Source organism: Ammospiza caudacuta, chromosome 7 (genome assembly GCF_027887145.1).
Source record: "Ammospiza caudacuta isolate bAmmCau1 chromosome 7, bAmmCau1.pri, whole genome shotgun sequence".
NCBI lineage: Eukaryota > Metazoa > Chordata > Aves > Passeriformes > Passerellidae > Ammospiza > Ammospiza caudacuta.
In genome coordinates, this window is record NC_080599.1 from 5,492,621 (window position 1) to 5,505,996 (window position 13,376).

Consider the following 13,376-nt stretch of genomic DNA (forward strand, 5'->3'; position numbering starts at 1 on the left):
ACAATGAACCTTTGATTCCATGAGTCCCACATTGTTCCATGAATCCTTTGTTCCATGGAGCCCTGTAGTGTCACAATGGTCCCATTGGTTCCACAGGGCTCCACAGTGTAACAGTGGACCTTTGGTTCCATGAGGTTCCACTGCATCACAATAGACTTTGGTTCCATGAGGTTCCTCAGTGTCTCAATGGCCCCTTGGCTCCATTCGGCCCCACAGTGGCAGGTGGTTCCATGAGGCCCCACAGTGTCAAAATTGTCTCCTTGGTTCTGTGAAGCCCTACAGAGCCACAATGGACCCTTGGTTCCATGAGCTTTCACACTCAACAGTGGTCTGAGCTCCACAGCATCACCATGGATCCTTTGTTCCATGAGGTTCTATAGCATAACATGATCACCTCGATTCCAGAAGGTTCTGCAGTATTACAATGGACCATTGGTTCCATGCACATCCAAACTCTCACAATGACCCCATGGCTCCATGAACTTCCATACTGTCAGCAATGGTTTCCCGGCTTCCATGAGGCCTTGCTCTGATACAATGGACTTTTGGTTCCATGGGGTTCCAATGCATCACAATGGATCCTTTCTGCCATGAGTTTCCACATGTCACAGATGGATCCTTGGATCTGTGAGCCTCTGCTGTCACCAAATGGCCAAAATATCAGAATAAGACTCCTTAAATCTAATTTGGTGTTTAAGAGACCATCATTTATTCAGGCCTGAAGTCCACCAGGGGATAACTCCTTACATGGACACGTGATTCTACCAGCGTATCACTTATATACAGTCACTATGTGTATATTAAAATGTACCCAATTTCCATAAAACCCACCCCAAGTTCCCAGATTCAGTCCTTGCTTTTTCTATCACTGCATTCTTTTTCTATCACTGCATTCTCCACATTCTCTTCCAATCATTCCTGCTGGGAAAGCAGCCCCTGTCTGCTTGGTTTCTCTGCTGAAAGTTCACAAGCACAGTAAAAACTGAATTAACTCTTTTGGTATCAAGGCCAAGGCTTTGTGTGGGCAGGTAGAGGCAGGCAGGAGGCAGAGATGTCAGCAAAGGAAGGGCCCAGCCAGGTGGAGCAGCTGGGGGATGCCGACAGCCTGCAGGGACAGAGGCGCAGGGCAGGGACACCGTGGGACAGCCTGGGCTGCACAGGGCACAGGGATGGGCAGCAGCTGCAAGACAGCCCTGCCAGAGCCAACATGGGCAGCACTTTGGCTGTGGCTGCTGGGCCTGGGCCTGAGGCCACGAGGGGACAAGTGACCCTTGCAGGCCTGGGGCCTCATTGCCTCCTTGTCCCTGCTCAGCAGCCTGGCAGGGGCCGCCCCATGCTCCTGCCCTTGGCATTGCACATGCCCACATGCCAGTGCCCATCCCGGGAAGAGCCCTGAGCAAGGAGGGCGGGACAGGATCTGCCTGGCCAGGGGCTGGGGCTCAGACCTTGGCTCTTGGCATTCCTCAATCACATCCAGGTTTGCTCAGCACCAGAGACACCTTTCCCTTGCTTGTCTCCAGCTGTCATTGTGAAGCCCCAAAACAGATAGCCCTCAAGAAATAATGAGTTAAAACATAGAATGTGAGGCATTTGAAAAAGGCATAGTATTAGGAAACACATAGAGCAATTAATCAGCTAAAACATGGAACACAATGACAGGACAGAGATAGGGATAGGAGAAGTGATGGGCTAAGCATGATCAGAGCCAACAATGTCAAACTGACCCTAAGAACTTTGCCAAGCCATAGAGACCAAGCCAAGTACACCGGGAATTGACCAAATTAGGAAAGAAGTTCAAAAGTTTAAAGAGGAAGACTCATCAGGAGACCCCAGCCCATGATGAAGGCAACCGGAATGACCACCAAGAAGATCCTCAAAAGAAGTGTCCCCGCCCATGCTCCGCCTATGCCACGCCCCATATGAATATTCATGCAAAGATATGATTATGTATATTATCTGATGCAATCTTATATCCAAAACTGTATAAAAGCTTGCTTTTGTTACGGGAAACTCAGAAATCCATTTTGTGATTTCCCCGACGCGTCGCAATAAAATACCTCCTGCTTATTAGACTTAAGCTGAGTCTCTTAGGCAGTTATTTTCGCCTTTTGGGGCAAAATTCAGCATCAATTGCCTCTAGTGTTCTGCTCCAACTGGAACCTGGGGACACTTTCTCAGTTGTGTCCCTGACAGGGATCTCTTCAAAGTACAAGAAACTTCAGTGTTTCATTGTAACTGAGTTCTTGAGGACTTTGTGACACCCCCGAGCTGGCTGTGACATCACACAGCAGGATGTGAGGCCATAGAGCAGAATCTGCCATCATAGAGTGTGGCTCTGTGGCATCAGAGTGGATTGTGACATCACCAGGTGGCTGTGTAACATCATAGGGCAGGCTGTGATATCACAGAATAGATTGTGATATGACAGGGTAACTTTGTGACATTACTGTCTTTTGTGACATCACAGCACTGCTGTATGACATCACATGGTAACACCATAGAATTGGCTCTGTGACATCACAGGGTCAGTGTGATATCACAGGGTCAGTGTGATATCCAAGTGGCTGTGTGACATCACAGGGGCTGTAGGAGGGCACTGGGGAGGTCACTCTACCCCGGCCCCCCTCACAGTTCCCCCCAGAGCAGTCCAACCCTGCTCGTGCACAGCGGGGTCCCCTGTCCCCCCGGGTCCCCCCGCCCCCGGCCCCGCAGCCTCCCCCAGAGGATGTTCCACGAGATCGACCCCAGAGCCTGACACGGGGACGGGGGGCCGGGGCCCTGGGGGTGGCACAGGGGGACAGGGACCCCCCGGCAGCGTCCCGGTGTCCCCCAGGGCCAGAGCCTTGGCCAGGGCTCCTTCACCCTGTTACGAATGAGGGCTTGAGAGCGCTGAAAAAATCCCCAGCAACGGATCAGCAAAACCCAGATTTAATATTAAGGGACAGCAGCACAAAGTTCCTAGGCAAGAGTCACTCTTCTCCTGACTGGACACTTCAGACACACCAAGAAACAAAGCAACAGCCAAACCAAATCCAGGCAAACCAAGAGCTGTCCCTCTGTGTGTGTGTGACACAAGGGCAGTGAGGGCAAGGATAAAAGGAATATCGTTGAAAGCTTAAAAGAGCTCAAACTTAGTAGGACTTAACTTAGTTATACCTTAATCGTAACTGATACCTTCAATTTTACAATTGACCAAAAAACCACATTTAACAGTATTCAAGCTAACTTATAACCTATGACTTTGCAATTTAACAGAGGATTAACATTTAACACTGTTTAACTCAGATTATAAATTATAATAAACATACAACTTAGCAAAAGAACAAACTATTAGCAGGGTTTAACTTCACTTAGACGTTGTGATTTAACCTTACCTACAGGCAATGTTTCATCCTGGCCACACTTGGCATCAACAGCTTTCTTTGGCAGCATGAGAACAGGGAGGGAACAAAAACAGTTCCCAGGGCTGCTCCTACAGAAACCAGGATCTGGTTGGGCAGCAGCAGTGCCTGGAGCAGACAGAGTTTGTGATGAGCTGCAGAGGAGCTGAGCCCAGGGGCTGTTGGCCAAGGCCGAGGCCCAAGGAGCATTTCTCAGCTGGCCAGGTGGCCTGAGAAGGGGAGGGGGGAATGCAGCAGCACAGGGCCCATGGAACCAAGGGACCATTGTGACACTGTGGGACCCTGTGAGACCAAGGGGCCACTGTGACACTGTGGGGCCCTGTGACACCAAAGGATCATTGTGACACTCTGGGGCCTCATGGAATCATGGAGAGCACTTTGACATTGCCCAGGGAACCAAGGGGACCGTACTGACTCTGTGTAGCTCCAAGGAGTGTAGGGATCATTGTGACACTGAGAGGCCCCATAAAACCAAGGGTCCATTGTGACACCATGGGGCCTCATGGAACTGTGGAGACCCTTATTTCACTTTGGGGTGTCATGGGACCAAGGGGCCATTGTGACACTGTGAGACCTCATGGAGCCAAAGGTCCATTTGTGCTGTGCTATTGCAGGGCCTCATAGAACCATGGAGAGACCATTAGGACAATTCACAGCCTCATGGAACCAAGGAGCCATTGTGACACTGATGGGCACCATTGTGACACTGTGACGCCCCATGGAATAAGCAAAGCATTGTGACACTATGTGGCCTCATGGAACCAGTGAGACCATTGTGACCTTGGGGGTCCCCACAGAATCAAGAGCACCGTTGAGATACTCTGGGGCCTCGTGAAACCAAGAGGCCTTTGTGACACCGCAAGGCTGCATGGAACCAAAGCTCCAGGGTGATACAGAGGGGCCTTCTGTCTTCAATGGTCCAATGTGACACTGGGGAACCAAAGGAGACCATTGTGACACTGCAAACCCCCAGGGTCCAAAGGTCCTTAGTGACATTGCAGGGCTCATGGAACAGAGGAGTCATGTGACATTGCGGGGCCTGTGGAACCACAGAGATCATTGTGACACTTCAAGGCCTTGTGGAGATGTTGAAACCATCGTGAAACTATGGGGTCATATGGAACCTAGGGGCCACTGTGACACTGTGGGACCCCTTGGAACCAAGAGTCCATTGTGACACTGCAGGTCTTGTTGTAATCAAGGGGCCATTGTGGCCCTGTGGGGCCCCACAGAACCAAGGGCCCATTGTGACACTGCAGGGCCCCATAAAAGCAAGAGAACGCAAAACAGATCTGGCTGGTTTGGCCTCCCAAGAGCCACTTGACCTGACAGGCTGACTTTGGCATGTTGAGGATCACTTCTCATCGGTTACTGAAACAATGGAGCTCCATCCTTTCCTTCCTTTGGAAAAGAACTGTCCTTCTCAGCCAGGTGCCCATAACCAGAATTCGGATTTCACCTCCAAAATTCCCTATTGCGACCGACTGGAGGAGATCCTTGGCTCAAAACATTTGGGGGGGGGGAGGAAGGGGCAGGTCCAGCCTTGCCTTGCCCTGTAAGCCCAGCCCTGCTCTGCCCTGGAACTCTATTCCCCCCAGCACCTCTATCCTAGCCCAGCAGTGTCTGCCAGTCCCTGGCACAGCACAGGCAATGCTCCACAGCCACCTCTGCAGCCCCCAGCCCTGCTCCTGAGGGACCAAAGACATTAAGTCCCACCTGGGGGAAAGGCCCAGGAAGACCAAGGGGTGTTGAAGGCTGACCACAACGCAAGCACATATCTTGACCCTACTGCCTCTTGGAATTTCCATCTGAACAGTGCTTAAATGCAGGAGTTGGTAGTTGTGTATGTGCCTCTCTATATCTTTTTTGTCTTTGTCTCTTTTTGTGTCTTCTTCTTCTGTTTCTCTGCTCCTGCCAATTTTGATTAACATTAAATTGAACAGGCTTAGAGTTTGTGAAGTTGAATGGGCCAAGTCAATGCTTTGAGAAGTGTTTTTTGTTGATTGAATGTCTGTTGTAATTTGACATGAGAAGAATTTTCAAAAGTAATATAAAACTTTTTGTGTAACTGACGATTTGTTAAACCCCTAAGATACTGAACACGCCTCTGTGAAACACAAATGTTAAAGATGAAAAAACCCAGGAACCTCCTCTTTCTTTCCCAGTCAATAAAGAAGCAGCGGGCCCTGGCTCCAGCCCCCATCTCAACCAAACCAAACCAAACCAAACCAAACCAAACCAAACCAAGCAACCCTGCCCTGGGCCGAGCCCCTTCTCCTCTCCCCAGGCTGCCCCCCTCCGTCGGCCCCATTCTAACCAAACCAAACCCCAACAACTAGCAAATAGGAAAACAAAAGAAGCTACAAAAGCCTAACCAGAACAAAGCCAGACACAGTATTAAAATCTTACCATCAAGTCCCCTCCCTCCAACACAACTAAAACCAGAAACCCCTACAACCTATAACCCATAAAAAATAACCCTACAACTAAAAAATTAAGCAGAAAGAAAGCCATAAAACAACATAAAACAAACCCTAACAAAAGCCAACCACAAGTTCCACCAAAAGTTACAAGTGGGTCAGGGGTTAACCCATTCAGGACTTCAGTTCTCCCTTGAGTAAAAGAAAAACAAAATGCAAGCATATTAAAAAAACCCATAAAACCATCAAAGCCAGTAAAGAAGAAATTAAATTCCAAATAAAAAGAAAAACTACCTTAGTCTTAAAATTAAAATCCTCTTATAAACTAAAAAGAAAAAACCATTTTTTTATAACACATAAAACTCTAAAAAAATATTCAAATTAATATCAAACAAAACCCTACATACTAAAATAAACAAATATTTAAATAACTTTAATTTCATAAGAAGTTTAAATGGAAAAAAAAAGTAATCCAGTATCCTCAAGAAATATCTCTATTCCCAGAGATAAAAATAATTTTTAAAGTAAATAATAAAAACTTTTACCTTTAAAGAACTCATCTTTAAAGCAATAAAGCTGTTTTGTTTTTTTGAGCTCCTGAGAATGTCTTCTTGGTATTTCTCCAGGGAGTCCAAATCAGAGTACACAAACAATTGTAATTCCTTTTAAATGTCTCCTTGAGAGACTTTTTAGGGGATGAGAGTAAGGGCTTGTGTGTCCTGCTTGGCACAGCCCAGGCAGGGCTTTCCCAGCCACATTCCACACTCCATTTCCCAACTGGAGCCGCTGCTGCCTCTGAGTTGTGCTGCCCCAGCCCCAGGGACGCTCTCCTTGTCTGCCCATTCCCCCACGGTCTCTGGGCAGGGATGGCCTCAGTGGGGGCTGCTGACATCCTCAGCACCTTGGAGGCTGCTGCTGAATTTTCCTGCTGCAGAGGCTTGTTCAGCCTTCAGCTCTTCAATGCAGGAATTCAGTGTCCTAGGGCTCATTAACATTCAGAACACCTGAACAAGCCAAGCCTATGAGAATAATTTGATTTCAGTTTCCTAATAATTTGTAGTTAAATAGATCTCAGTAGTGTATTCAAGGACATGATATTTTAAATGACAGTGAGAAAAGATTTTTTGGTCCAGTTTAGTTTTGTTTTCCTGTTAATTCATTGAAATGTGCAATCTCCAATTGACATTGAATCCCAGTTCCTCCTGATACGGTTTGAATAGATATGAAAATCAAGACCCTTTATATCAGGCCATCAATCAGACTCTGTCTCTCCCCCCACCCCACCATTTCCCCCATCCAAGCCCTGGCACTCAGAGCAGCCTTGTGCAAATCTGAGCTTCCTCCAGCCCAGGCTGCACCTGCAGCTTTCAGCTCCTTGGCTCCAACTCCCACCTGCTTTCCTTGGAGAAGGAGCTGCCTGAGACATAGAGGGATGTTCATTTCTTGTCAGCCAACAAAGCCAAGGCAAGGAACAACTCCATCAAATGCAAAAGTAATTCCTCTGCTGGATATTAAATCCACTTTGCACAGCAGATAGTCTCAGAGCAATGGAAAACACCTTCTGTGCCCAGCACAGATCCCAAGGTCCCCCAAACCCTCCCTGCCCTGTGATTCTGCCCAGATTTGCTCTTTGCCACACGAGTCACAGGCTAAAGTCAGGAGCTCCCTCCATGCCTAGTGGAAGGAAAAGAGAGAAAGGGGAGGAAGAGCTTTCCTGTGCAGAGCCAAGGTCAAAGTGAAGCCCCTGCATTGGGAACCACAACTCATCAGGTTTGTGTCCTTTGGGCTCAGGGCCTGGTGACACTCAGAGACACAGAAAGGTTTCTTGCCAACAAACACAAGTTGGACATTTGAACAGTTTAACATCCCAGCAAACAAGCAGTTCTCCGTGATGTGTCAGCAGCATCTGACATGTCCACCATCACCAAGGGTTTTCTGTACAGGAAGAGTTTTAGACAAAGACACAAGAAAAGACAGTTCCGTGATAGATATAAACACAATGATGTTGATTGTTGATATATTTATTTGCACTTCGGAATGATTAGGCAACTCCCTGAAGCTCAAAGCATGAAGCTAGTCAGTTAAGAGGAACATGAATGACCAGAGAACATCTAGAGGAGGAAATCTGGGAGCAATGGGAAGAATAAAGATCCAGCTGGTCTAGTGAAGAGATGTCCTTAGACGTGGCTATTTCAATAGGAGAGCTGGAAACCCCTAATGGAAAAGAGAGATTTATATAATAGAATGAATACTGGTGACGCGACTAGAAGGCAAGATCATTATTTCTTCTCCTGACATCAGTATACCTCCAGAAAATCCCCATTCCTGGTTGGAAAACTTTGCCATTTTTACACAGTACTCAAATGACCCAGATAATAAAGATTTGCTTGCATATGGCGAAACTAACAGTTATTAACACCTGTACCACTTTACAGGCAGACATCAGTTGTGTGCCCATGAACAGGCAGTGCCACTTGTGCCCTGAGGGGCCCCGCTAGGATTGGATCTCTCCGAGAGCACCTGAGGGACAGCAGAGCACCTTGCAAAGCTGCAGGTCCCTGACAGCCCTGCAGGGCTCCTGTCCCATCAACATCTGCTCTGCTCCAGTCTGAAACAGGGCCCAGCATGGTGCCGGGATCATCAGAGAGCTGAGGTGTGTTCTGGAATTCAATGCCCTCCCCATCCCTCAGCAGCCCTGCATTTCCCTGCTGCAGCCTTGGTCTCCAGCACAGCCATGGAGGCTCTTTGGGCTCTGGACTGTTGCTGCAGCCCCCAAGGGCAGCTGAGCTCTGCCTTTGGCACAGTCAGGCTGGGCCAGCGCAGGCCATGCTCAGCAATTGCTTTTGTGTGCCTGGCCTTGCTGTCAGCCCTGGCAGCAGCTGCGTGGCCCCTTTGTGGCCCTGTGCTGGCCCAGCCATGGTGGCCTAGCCCCTGTGCAGGCCCAGCCCAGGCCAGGAGCATTGCGGCTGGGAACGGCCCCTGTGCCGTGGTGCCCACAGCAGCCTTGGGGCTCTGTGCCCCATGGCCTCCCTGCTGGGCAGCCTCTGCCAGCTCCTGCAGAGCCCCTGGCACCTGTGGGGCTGCACAGACAGCCCTGCCCCGGGCCCTGCCAGCCTCTGGGCCAGCAGAGAGGCAGCCAGGGCTGGCCATGGCCGGGAACAGGCCCTGAGGCTTGCAAGAGGATGGAGATGGGCCACAGCCAAACTCAGCCCAGGCCAAAGCTGGGCTCAGCAGCCAGGGCTGCTTATTGAAGATAATGAAGAGAGAATTGTTTGGTCCAGTTTTCTTCTCCCCATGATAGATTGATATCAGTAATGTCCAATTGCTATTGACCTCAACATCTCCTCATGTAGTTTGACTATATATTAAAATCAAGACCCTTCATGGCTGACAATGAATCAGACTTTGTCCCTTCCCCTCTGTTGCCTTCTATTCCAAGGCAGGCGACCTGGTTCTGAGGTACAGCTCGACAGCCCTCTCTCTCTAGGGCCGTTCGGGCCAATGACACACGCAGACACCAATGTGGTGGACGGTCAAATGGCGTTTATTACTTCTTCTTCTGGGGTCTTATAGTCTTGGGGGTCTCTACGTCAAAAAGGGGTTTGTCTTTCTTATCTATGGTTAGTAGGGAATGGAAAAGTACTGGGTAAGGAGTGGAAAAGTGCTGGGTAAGGGATAGACAGTTGCTGTGACAGCACTCTCATTGTTAGTGGAGCTACATTCCTATTGTTAGTTTCTTATCTATGAGTACCAGGGGGTCTTATCTACGGGAAACCGAGGGTCCTGCCTTTCCGTCACATCCCGTCATCTTCCGCAGCGCCTCTTCCCTAGCTACCACATCTCCCCCCCCCTTTTCACAAATGAATGAGGTAGTCATGCACATAGGTAGTGAAATGAGGTATGAGGTTGTAACTTAACAAGGAAAAGGGATTTTGGGAAACCTGAGTAAGCTTTTGTCAGACAAGTTTGGAAAGTCTTGTGACTGGCAGTGTTCCTTGGGTTGAATTCCCTGGTTGAATTCACAGCAATTGTCGTCGCCCTATGAACAGGATGTTGGCCCGTTCCAGGCGGCTCTGAACGAACGAGACCAGTTTGTTCAGCAGGCATGGTCCGAAGGTGACTGTTAGAAACAGCATCGCCAATGGACCTATCAGGGCAGAAATTAGAGTGGTTAGCCAAGGTGATTGATTGAACCAGGACTCGTACCAGCTCTGTTGGGCCTCCCTCTCTTTCTGCCTCTGAGCCAGTCTGTTCCGGAGTTCTGCCATGGAGTCTCTCACGACTCCCGTGTGGTCTGCATAGAAACAGCACTCCTCTTTCAAGGCGGCACACAGGCCCCCTTGCTGCATGAACAGGAGGTCCAGGCCTCGCCTGTTCTGCAAGACCACTTCTGAGAGTGAGGAGACCGACTTCTCTAGATAGGAGATGGATTTCTCGATCCTCTGCAGGTCCTCGTCAATCGTTGCCTGCAGCTGTGACAGTCCTTGGTGCTGTGTCGCTAGGGCTGAGACTCCTGTGGCCGTTCCCGCTGCTCCCAGGCTGAGCAGCATTGCGATAGTTATACCTGTCATTATTTCTCTTTTGTGGATCCGGCTGGGTCCCTCAAGAAGATGGTACATTTCTTCGTCTGAGTGGTACAAAACCCTAGGAACAATCAGAACTTGGACACAGAAGTCGTTAGAGTCATTGAATTTGGGAAGAAACACACAAAGGCTCACTCCGGATCGCTGGCAAACCCACATCCCCGATGCGGATGGGATTGCCCACTTATTGTTTTTCCTGTTCGGCCTGCCAATTTTGGTGCAGATGTTGCCTCCCCGCTTAGCTAGGGTTGAATTGCCAAAGCATCTGCCTCGGCCTGTGACTTGACTCAGGGTGATTCCTTTGCGAGGGGTGTCCCATCTGCACTGGTGAGGGGCGTCGGCTGAGGAATAACTGAAGGGAGTGTCTAAAGCGACTCCTTCGTAAAAGGGGGGTTTGACGTCGTAACAAAGCCAGCAGGATTCGGTTAGGTTAGGGTTGGATTCGTTCAGGGATACAAAGGTAGCTTCTAACATACTAAGGATTGGGTCTGAGTCTGACTCGGTTAAGCGGCTCATCTGAAAGGTTTCCGCTTGACCGGTCGGGACATTGCTGACCCCTGTGGGTAAGGTTTTGGGGTAGGTTGTGTTTCTCCCTTTCGGCACACTTTTAATAACTTTGTTGGGTCCGACTGCTCGGGGTGCTGACGGTTGGAGCCTGATAATTTGCACGTTCACCCTCTCTTTTGACCCTTGAAGGACCACTGTCCACGTTCTGCCTGTGGCCCAACTGGGGTGATCTGGCTGCAAGACCGTCATGTTGTAATCAATGCACGCCCGAAAACTTGGGACTTTATGTTGGTTTCGATGGAAATTTCTGTGGGAGAAGAAGGGTATTTTGCAGCCGATGGGTGCCCAGGTGAATTGTAAGAATTTTTCTGGCTCTTGTGGATCCCACCCAGGCCCCGACGGTCTGGCATCTGTAACTATGGTTTCGCAGCCCCAGTGCCCACAATATCCCCACCCTGGGTAATTGCAGTAGCTTTTCCCAGGGTTTGAAGCTGGGCACCAGTAGGATAAGTACGAGTGTGTGACGTGTGTGGAATAGGGGTTTACCCTTGGCTGTCCTGGAAACAGGTTGGTGATGCGAAGCACGAAGGATGGGGTGTTTGGAGTGGTGATTTCTCTGAGTACTTTGCCACTACTAAGGTGTCGCATGACCCACCTGAATGGCCGATGGGGGTAGTGGTCTGGGCTGGCTTGCCCTCTGGCGACAAGCCCCAACAGCAAAATCACACAGAAACACCCTTGGTGCTTGGGTCTCACCCGTGCGGGTCTCTCGGGTGCTGCCTGACGGCTTGGTGGTCTGTCGCTTTCGTCTGGAACCGGAATGTACGCGTCACGAGCACGTCCCATGAGCAGGTCCTGTAAACAAAGACTCGCAATTCTCGTCAGTCTCATTCTGCTCGCTATGAAGGTCCAGTTTAATTGACTTAAGTGGACACCACCTGATTTTGCCGTCCTTTTTGACAGCCGCGTACCCTCTCCCCGTGAGCATCAACCTCCAGCCCCGTTCCCACTCGCCTAACTCGTTTCTGATTACCACCTGTGGGCCCTCTTCTAGCGCTCGAGTGGCCCAGTGTTTTTGGACGGGACTGTTTGTTTCGTCTCCCCTAGGGAACTGATTCAGTGCCAGCAAAGCGGTTGCCAGCATACGTGCCTGATCTCCTGGGGGAATGGCATTGGCAAAGCCTTCTGCTTTTGCCAACACTTCTATCTTGGTTTTCAGGGTCTGATTTGCTCTCTCAACTATGGCCTGCCCAGTACTGTTGTATGGGATGCCTTGCACTAACGTGATGCCCCATTTCGCGGCGAATTCCTGTACTTGTTTGGAGGTGAAATTGGAACCGTTGTCCGTTTTGATCTGCTTGGGGATACCAAGCCAAGCCATGGCTGTCAGCCAGTGCTGAATTGTGTTTTTGGAGTTAGTTTTGGGGTGCTGTGTGGCTATGATCGTCCCACTATAAGTGTCTACTGTCACTGCAAGCCATGCTCGGGGCCTCATCAGTTCGCACCAGGTGAAGTCCGACTGCCAGATTTCTGAGGGCTTGAGACCTCTCGGGTTGACTCCGTAGGTCCAAAGGGGTGACTTCTGGCAATAAGGGCAGGTGGCTACCACGTGTTTCGCGTCCGCCGTCGGGATTCCGCATCTCTTCGCCAGTGCTTTGACTCCGATGTGGAGTGACTCGTGCAGTTGACGAGCTCTTTGCAACGTCCAGACGCCTTTCGCTGCGGCGTCCGCTTTGTCGTTGCCGGTCTGGAAGTAACCTTTGACTGGGTCATGGCTGTTGATGTGGATGACTGACACGGTGCCCTGTCGCGAGGAAAGCGCTTCTTCCAGCATTAGGGCTGCTGCTGATGTCGATACTCCTGGTCCTGCCATGGCTAGGCAGAGCCTTGCCACGAATATAGAGTCTGTTACGATGTTAAGGTGTTCGTCTTGGAAGAGTCCGCATGCCAAAACCACTGCTGCTGCCTCCAGCTGTTGCACTGACAGTGTGGGGTCACACGCTTTGACGCAGTGCCATTGCTCTCCTGCCTGCCACACTGCTGCTGCGGTTGAAGTCGTGGAGGAAGCATCTGTGAAAACCGTTGGTCCCGGCTGCGGTCTGTCCTTGACCTTCGGTGGCATGTCCATGTCGACTACGGTCAGCAGCTTCGTCCAGGGTGGCTTGGAAGAGTAGGAGATTTCTCCTCCGAAGCCGGACAGAGCAAGGGCCAGGTACTCCGATATTGTGGCTGAGTCCGAGGTCGGCTGCTTGCGAAACAGAAGGTGGATGCTTGTCGGTTCTGTCCCTAGGTGTCTCAAGGCGAGTCTCCTGCCTTTCATGATGAGGCTGGCGATGCATTCGATTCCCGGGGAAAATGCACGAGCAGGTCTTCCGAGGACCACCCATTGGATCGGTCGGGCCTTTTCAGAAGGTCCTTGAGCCAGTGCCCCCACTCCCCCCTTCGGTGTAAAGTGGACGTACAGG